Source organism: Rhinopithecus bieti, unplaced genomic scaffold (genome assembly GCF_001698545.2).
Source record: "Rhinopithecus bieti isolate Rb0 unplaced genomic scaffold, ASM169854v2 scaffold_41145, whole genome shotgun sequence".
Taxonomy (NCBI): Eukaryota; Metazoa; Chordata; class Mammalia; order Primates; family Cercopithecidae; genus Rhinopithecus; species Rhinopithecus bieti.
In genome coordinates this window covers 357,329-365,245 of record NW_016817055.1, presented here as the reverse complement: position 1 = coordinate 365,245, position 7,917 = coordinate 357,329, and positions in this window count along the sequence as shown.

Genomic DNA, 7,917 nt, shown 5'->3' with positions numbered 1-7,917 from the left:
ATTACATTTTTTAAGTTTGACTATCCACTTGTTTGTTGATATTATGCAACTTATTTTATTTTATTTTATTTTATTTTATTTTATTTTATTTTATTTATTTTTTTGAGACGGAGTTTCGCTCTTGCTGTCCTGGCTGGAGAGCAATGGCGCGATCTCGGCTCTTCACAACCTCCGCCTCCGGGTTCAAGCGATTCTCCTGCCGCAGCCTCCCGAGTAGCTGGGATTACAGGCATATGTCACCACGCCCTGCCAATTTCGCATTTTTAGTAGAGACGGGGTTTCTCCATGTTGTTCAGGCTGGTCTCCAACTCCCGACCTCAGGTGATCCACCCACCTCGGCCTCCCAGAAGTGCTGGGATTACAGGCGTGAGCCCCCGCGCCCGGCCCGCATTGATCCTGTGTCTATGAACCTGCACATTCACTTACTAGTTTCAGTAACTTTTGGAAGATTTCTTAGAATCATTGGGCTCTTCTAGATCCTTTGCCTTTGCACATAAATTTTAGAACTTAGAATTAAGTTAGAATTAATTTTTGGTAGAAAGTTTTGGAAAAGAGTGGGTGTTCTCATCTTGTTCCCAGTCTTGGGGAGAAAGTATTCAATATCTCACCCTTAAGTACAATGTTAACTGTTTTTATAGATGCCCTTAATAAAGTTGAGGACGTTCACTTCTAATATTGGTTTGCAGAGAGTTTTTATCATTATTGGGTGTTAAGTTTTGCCAAATGCTTTTCTTTCATCTCTTGGAGTAAATACGTGGTTTTACCCCTTTTAATTATTATAATATGATAAATTAAATTTTTTCTTGAATGTTAAAGCAATCCTACATTCCTGGAACAAACCCTACCTAGTCATAATGTATTAAGCTGTAAATAACCTTAAAAATATTTTAAAATGAGAATAAAAATCTTTGTTTTATGTTTGCCCATTTATTTCTATGTATGATATTCTTCATTACGTTATACAGACTCAAATTTCAATCTGGTGTCATTTAACATTTAATCTAGCTTGGCTACTAGCAATAAATCTGCCCAGCTCTCATTTTTCTGAAAAGTCATTTTATTGCCATCGTTTTTAATAATAATTTCCCTGGATATAGAATTCTAGCTTGACAAGTTTTCTTTAACAACTTTAAAATTGTCATTTTATATTCTGGAATTCAGAGTTTCTGGGAAAAAAAAATGCAATCTTTTGTTTGTTCCTCTGTACACAATGTTTTCGTTTTTGTTTTTTCCTGGATGATTTTCTTTTCATCACTGGCTCTTGGCAATTTGATTTTGATGTGCCTTAGTGTGTGTTTGTCTTTTTATTTATCATGCCTGGGATTTGTAGGGTTCTTAGATTTATTGTTTGTATCAAATTTGAAATGTTTTTAAGCCATTATTTACTCAGGCATTGTTTTCTACCTTTCTCTCTTTTCCCTAGGTCTACATTTGCAACTGTGTCTTCCACATATTGTCCAGCAGGTTACTGAGTATTTGCCAATACTCATTAGCTGTCAAGTATTTTTAATCATTTTCTGTATGCACTTTAGTTAGCATAGAGTCTATTGCTATTTTCCCAAATATGTTGATATTTGTTCTGTAGTTTCTAACCTGTCATTCTCATATGGTAAAATCATCACTTCAAATTTTTTTTGTAATTTCCACAGGTTTCATTGAGTTCTTTTTGATGTATCCATTATATTCATGTTTTCCTTTAAATGCTTAAACATATAAGCATATTTTTAATAAGTGTTTTAGGGTCTTTACTAATTCCACCATTTTTCTCATTTATAGGCCTCTTTCTATTGACTGATTTTTCTACTATCTAGTAGACATATGTTTGCATATCTCATATTTCTGCTCAGATGCTGAAATTTGCAGTCATATGCTGTTGTGAGTTTGGATTTTGTTGTCCTTCTGTAAATGTTGTTGAAATTCATTTTGGAAGGCAGATAAATCACTTACGGTTCAGTTCACTCTTTTCAAGCCTTATTTTTAAGCTTTGTTAGCATGCTCTGAAGTAGCCTTTATTCTAGGGATAACTCAGCCCTACTACTAATGTGTCACTCTACCAGGGTCACTACTTAATTCTCTTGGTATAGAATGAGGACTCTCTACTCTGGGTGACTGGAGATTAATCATTTCGCCACTCTGTGTGAGCTCTGGGAATTGTACAGCTTATAGTTCCTCAGTCATCCTTTGCTCAGCTTCACAAAGCTTACTACTAAGCAACGACTGAAAAGGAAATCACTATCCAGATTATGAAAGCTTTTTCTCAGTAGCTTCTTCCTTCCTTCCAAAACAACTTCGAATGTCCCAGTCATCCTTGGTTACAGACTCTGCTTCTAAACTTCAGCAAGCCTGCCATGCTCTGTTGAGTGACTCTTCTTTAGGAGAAAAGATACAGAATGTGTCACTAGACTGAAAGAAGGGGTGATCATAGGCTTACCTCACTTGTTTCTCTTCTCCTAATGATCACAACTATTTGATATCTGAAAATAGTTGTTTCATATATTTTGTCCAATTTTCTAGTTGTTTATAGGGGGAGTATATCAATACCCTGTTATTCTACCATGGCCAGAAACTGATATATTTTTTCTACCAATCAACAATAAAAGATGACTGTCTCAAAAGACAAGAAGTCAAGTAGATGAATAAGCAATAGATTTATTTTTTCTCAAAAAAAAGTAAATGGTCAATAGATGTATTTCATTAGTAATTTAGGAAATTAAATAATACACAACATAATCTATTCGCTTATAAGGTTACCAGAGATTTTAAATATAATACCTATTGTTGTGCAAGTATCAAAAAACTAAGTATTTAAAGTCTTCTTAGCTTGCAATAAGGAAAGCTTTTCTCTTCTCTTTGAAAGTCACTTTGTCACTAGACACAAATCTTTCAAATTCCTATTCTCTACTACTTGCAAAGATTAAAATTTGATTCCAGTGAAAATAAAATATTGCAAGATATTTTATGGTTATTTCTTTTAATTTAGGATTCCCATCATTATTGAAAGTTAGCAAGTATGAAGAATTACCATTCAAACTAGGGTAGCCATACTAATCTGGATTTTGTCTTTATTCATGAAAACCACAAGTACAAACACAGTTAAGGACTGAAGGAGTAAGAAGAAATGTCTCCTTCAGCATTTAACCTCTGAAGGATGTTTTATGTTCTGCTGAACATACAGAGACCAGATTTCAAGTGTTACTTCTTTCTTTTCTTCTCCTCTATCCTTCAGACAACAAATAGGTTGAAATCACTTATATCACTGAAATATAATTTACCATGGTTTGTCCACTGGCTTACTCTCTTGAACAAGTCTATGAATAAAAAGTGCCATATTGAAATTAAGTCTGGGACTGTAAAGCAATACAATCCACAATGCAATTGTTCCAACCTGGGGCTTTGACAATAAACAGGTCTCTTTGTTCTTATCTGAGCCTTCTTTTTCTTCACTACATCATCTGCAAGCATTTCTATTTCCCCTGTAAAGAAACTCTAAGATTCTTTAAGTTTGGAAACGGTATCTTAGGGATTTTCATACTCCTAAGGTATATAACCTCCTCTAAAAGGGTATATGAGAAATAGGAATCTGTGAACAAGCTTATCCTGCCAAAGATGTTTAAACAAAGTTCAAGAAGTCAAGATTATTTTACAGGAAGTCAAGATTATTTTTAATCTATAAATAATACATGCTGGAAAATCCAGATGCAAGTTTACTTGTAAAATTTCAAGTCACAATAAGATTTGCAAAACTAACCAACAAAATTTCAGATTAAAATAAATATAAATTTCCAAATACAAAGAGTAAGAAAGGATAGTTTAATTTGAATATCCCATAAAAGTCATGTATTCACAGATATAAAATATATTCATATCAAGTGTTTTTCTAACTACATCTAGTTTTATAGATGCTAAAGTTAATCACATTTTGCTTCTAATTTAGTTTGTGAAAAGAATTTACAAATAACAATAAATCAGTTTTTCTTTAAGTCTTATGTAGTATCACTTGATTGGATAATATATCATAAATGTTTTTGAACCAGGAATACTTGCTGAAGTGTTAGATCAGTCTAAATACCATATTCTCAAGTTCATATCAATTATAGCCAAAGCATAATATTTTTCTCACAATCAACACCCTATATACTCGAGGTGATTATAACAGATTCCTGTATGATGAATACCAGATTGTTTCTATGTCTTCACATTCTCTCACTCCTCATAGGAGTTCCAGTGATATTGAGAATCTGAATCTGGCAGAATACACCAAAAATCATTTTCATCTTATCGAAGAGGTATTCAAACACTTACTATATGCTCCCTGATCCCACCCTGTCTTTGGAGGATACTAAGAATAAGAATTACCTACCCTTTATTTTTATAGGAAAGAGCCTGATTAAATGAACCTAAGTCTATTTCTAAGTATTTCAATGAAATCCAACTGTGCATTAAAAAGCTGAGTCAGCTTGGTTAACTGTATTGTCCTAAAATCCCATTAAACCTGTTGATATCCCATTTCAATTGAGAAGTATTCCCAGGACAATGAGCAATCACGGGCTTCAGAGGACAAAGCTTATGTTCTGTATAGCTATATAATGAGCCAGAGAAGGCTTTATGACTCCCATAATATACAGTACCGAGATGTTCTCATAAAGGAGGATGGTGGTAAGATAAGGAAGGTCCATAAAAAGGTCCATAAAAACACTAACTTTACGCAAATTCTTAGACATTTTGTTTCTGATTCTGAGATTCTGTTGTATCATTATAAAGATAATTATGACCTCATTTCTAAAGAGTTTAAAGGATAAACGTTTCTAAAAGAGAAATTATGAGGTTTAAAACAATACATATCAATACAGATCTGAACTAAATATAAGAGCAAGAGTAGAATGTGAAGATCAACAAAGGCCTGGGAAAAAATTCTAAGGCAACAGCTATGATGAAAGCAGAAGGTAGGGCCACAAAGACGTGATATTAATTGAATAATAGAATTACTGAACTCCTGTTTTTATTCTGCCTTCCCCATCAAGAATTACCTTCAAACTGAAAAGTGCAGAGCACATTTCATTTCTTGACCAATGCTTCTGCTGAAAATGACGTTTGTTGAATAAGACATAGAAACACACACACACACACACACACACACACACACACACACACACACACACACATCTGTGTTAAAAACTAAGAGCAAGGCCGGGCGCGGTGGCTCACGCCTGTAATCCCAGCACTTTGGGAGGCCGAGACGGGCGGATCACGAGGTCAGGAGATCGAGACCATCCTGGCTAACACGGTGAAACCCCGTCTCTACTAAAAATACAAAAAATTAGCGGGCGTGGTGGCGGGCGCCTGTAGTCCAGCTACTCGGGAGGCTGAGGCAGGAGAATGGCGTGAACCTGGGAGGCGGAGCTTGCAGTGAGCCAAGATTGCGCCACTGCACTCCAGCCTGGGGCACAGAGCGAGAGTCCGTCTCAAAAAAAAAAAAAAAGGAGCAAACAGAAATCCAGAGAGATGAGCAAAGCCCACAGAAGTCCACTTGCTGACTAAAATGAGGGGATTTGCTGAACTCTGATGAACTTTTCACAGTCCTCAAGGAATAGAGAAAAGGTATGTAAAGGTGGAAGTCAAATAGGAAACAGACATACACTTACATTCGAATTTCCCGAAGCTCAAAGCCCTCAGCATAATTGTAAATACAAAGAACGACCGCTGGCACTGCATTCAATAAGGGAGTATATAGAAAATTGCATATCTTGATGCTGGGTAACGAGGGGACACACCTTAACTGAGAAGCTGTAGAATAAACAGAATAATATCTTCAAGGAAGGGGGAGTTAGTATGGCGGTATTTTTCTAAGGGGCAGGGAAGGAGGTGAAATTGGCAAGGGTACCCAAAGGACTTCACGGTTAATGGAAATGTTCTCATGCTCAAAGTGCACTTATGTACATGGATATTTCTATGTGATTGTCTCTATAACACACACATATTTTATAAGGGTTCTTTTTTATTTACTTAGTATTTAATTTTTAAAAAATTCTGTAAATGTCAGGGCATCCATCAATAAAAGGAAATCAAGAATTAGTTTGTAACAGAGCACAAACAACTTTAAATACATTCAGAATTAAGTCTATTACATTCATATGCCAACCTACTAAGCATTTGCACATATCATCTCCAAAATACTACAATATTTGAGAATTCGTGAACAGGTGAGGTCCAGGAAATGTCCTGATTTTCAAAACATTCAAAAGAAAATTATCAATGATTTATGAATTTTATCAATTCCGGGCAAAATTCTAGACTAAGTTACTAAACAAAAGATTAGTGAGTTCATAGGAAATATTTATTTCCTTTACTAAGGAATTTACTAAGGATACATCATTTCACAATAGTCTCCTTTTCCTTTTCTATGGAGTTACCAGATTTTAAACCATGTCTTAATTCCAGTAAGGCATCTGCAAAAGGGCCTTCATAAAATGTTTTTGGGCAAGGAGGAAAGCCTAATATGTGTGAATACACAATCAAGCATAAACATGCATGATTCGACAACAGTTCCAACATATCTTGGTTAATTAATTTTTAATCTAGAATGAGATCCAATAGAATGCAACAGGTTTATTCTCTGGTTTTTGGCTTCATTTTGGTTTTGGTCCTGTCCTGTTGAATACTTCTACAATAATCTGAACAAGGACATAGAAAGCATTCTGATAATTAACAGTTGCATGAGTCAAAAAGCAATAGACAATGTATTGATGAAATGAAAGAATTAGGACTCAAAAATATCCTGAGAAATTTGTACCCTGGCTAAACTACACAACATAAAACAGAAGAGAAAATATAAGACCAGATTAACTACAGTTTATATAAATAATATAAAACAAACAGCCAAATAGTATGGTTGTTAATAGAGCAAAATGCATTTGATCCCCAGCTCTGGGCTGATCAGATAACGTCTGAAGCATTTTATCTAGTTAATAAGCAATTCAGTCTAGAAAAAAGTGAAAAGCGCATTGTTCTGGGAGAGATGAGACTATTTGTGTGACAAGGAACAGTTTGCATTGCTTCTCTGGACCTCGTTTCTATTTTGTAAAATGTGGATGTTCCTTTCATTTCTAAAGTTCTTTGTATCTATCAGCTCTGCTATGTTCTGCTCTCCTTGTAATACACATTAAAATACACATAGATGTCCTAGGTTGTGTGCGCAGAAAGAAAGCCAGGACAGAGAGGGATCTGGAAACATTATCAAAGAAGAAATCTGTACTTTACAGTCCTGAAAGGTGACTCGGTGTGGGAAGGATGCAATAGTTAAATGTTTTTTCTTGTTTTGTTTGTTTTCTCCATGTATCTGAAGCGATGTTCTGCAGAACAGAGATTCACAAAAAAATATTACTGTAGAAACTAACTAGAGGCAAATTTTTGCTTTTCACTACTGTCACTACAGAAAAGCTTATACACAATGCCTAGAAATATACAAGCAAGAATGGTGATTTTCTTTCAAGAATATTATAAAAAGGAGACTAGGATGGACTCGATACTCTAAGGTCGCTTCAAATTCTTTGATTCTACACTAGATTTCGATAACATAAAATAACCTGAAATACTGGATCAAGAGATATAGTTCCCAAGTTAGCCATGAGTATCAACAGAAAGGTATTTTTATGTTGTTGCTTTACCTTAAATGGCAACAGACTGAGAATAAAGCGAACCATTGTGGATCACAGCAAACAGAATAGCATAAAGTCTCCAACTATATGACATATAAGTCATATTCTATCAGCTCAATATCCTGAGACAGAGATTTAAAGGTAAGGACCTTTGGCCTGTAAAGGATGGCTATTCCCTGCCCCTATGTCCTTCTTCCCACAGACATTGTGGTCAGGGAGCTGGTGTCTACCATCCTATAATCAAAACAAACAGCTGGTACAG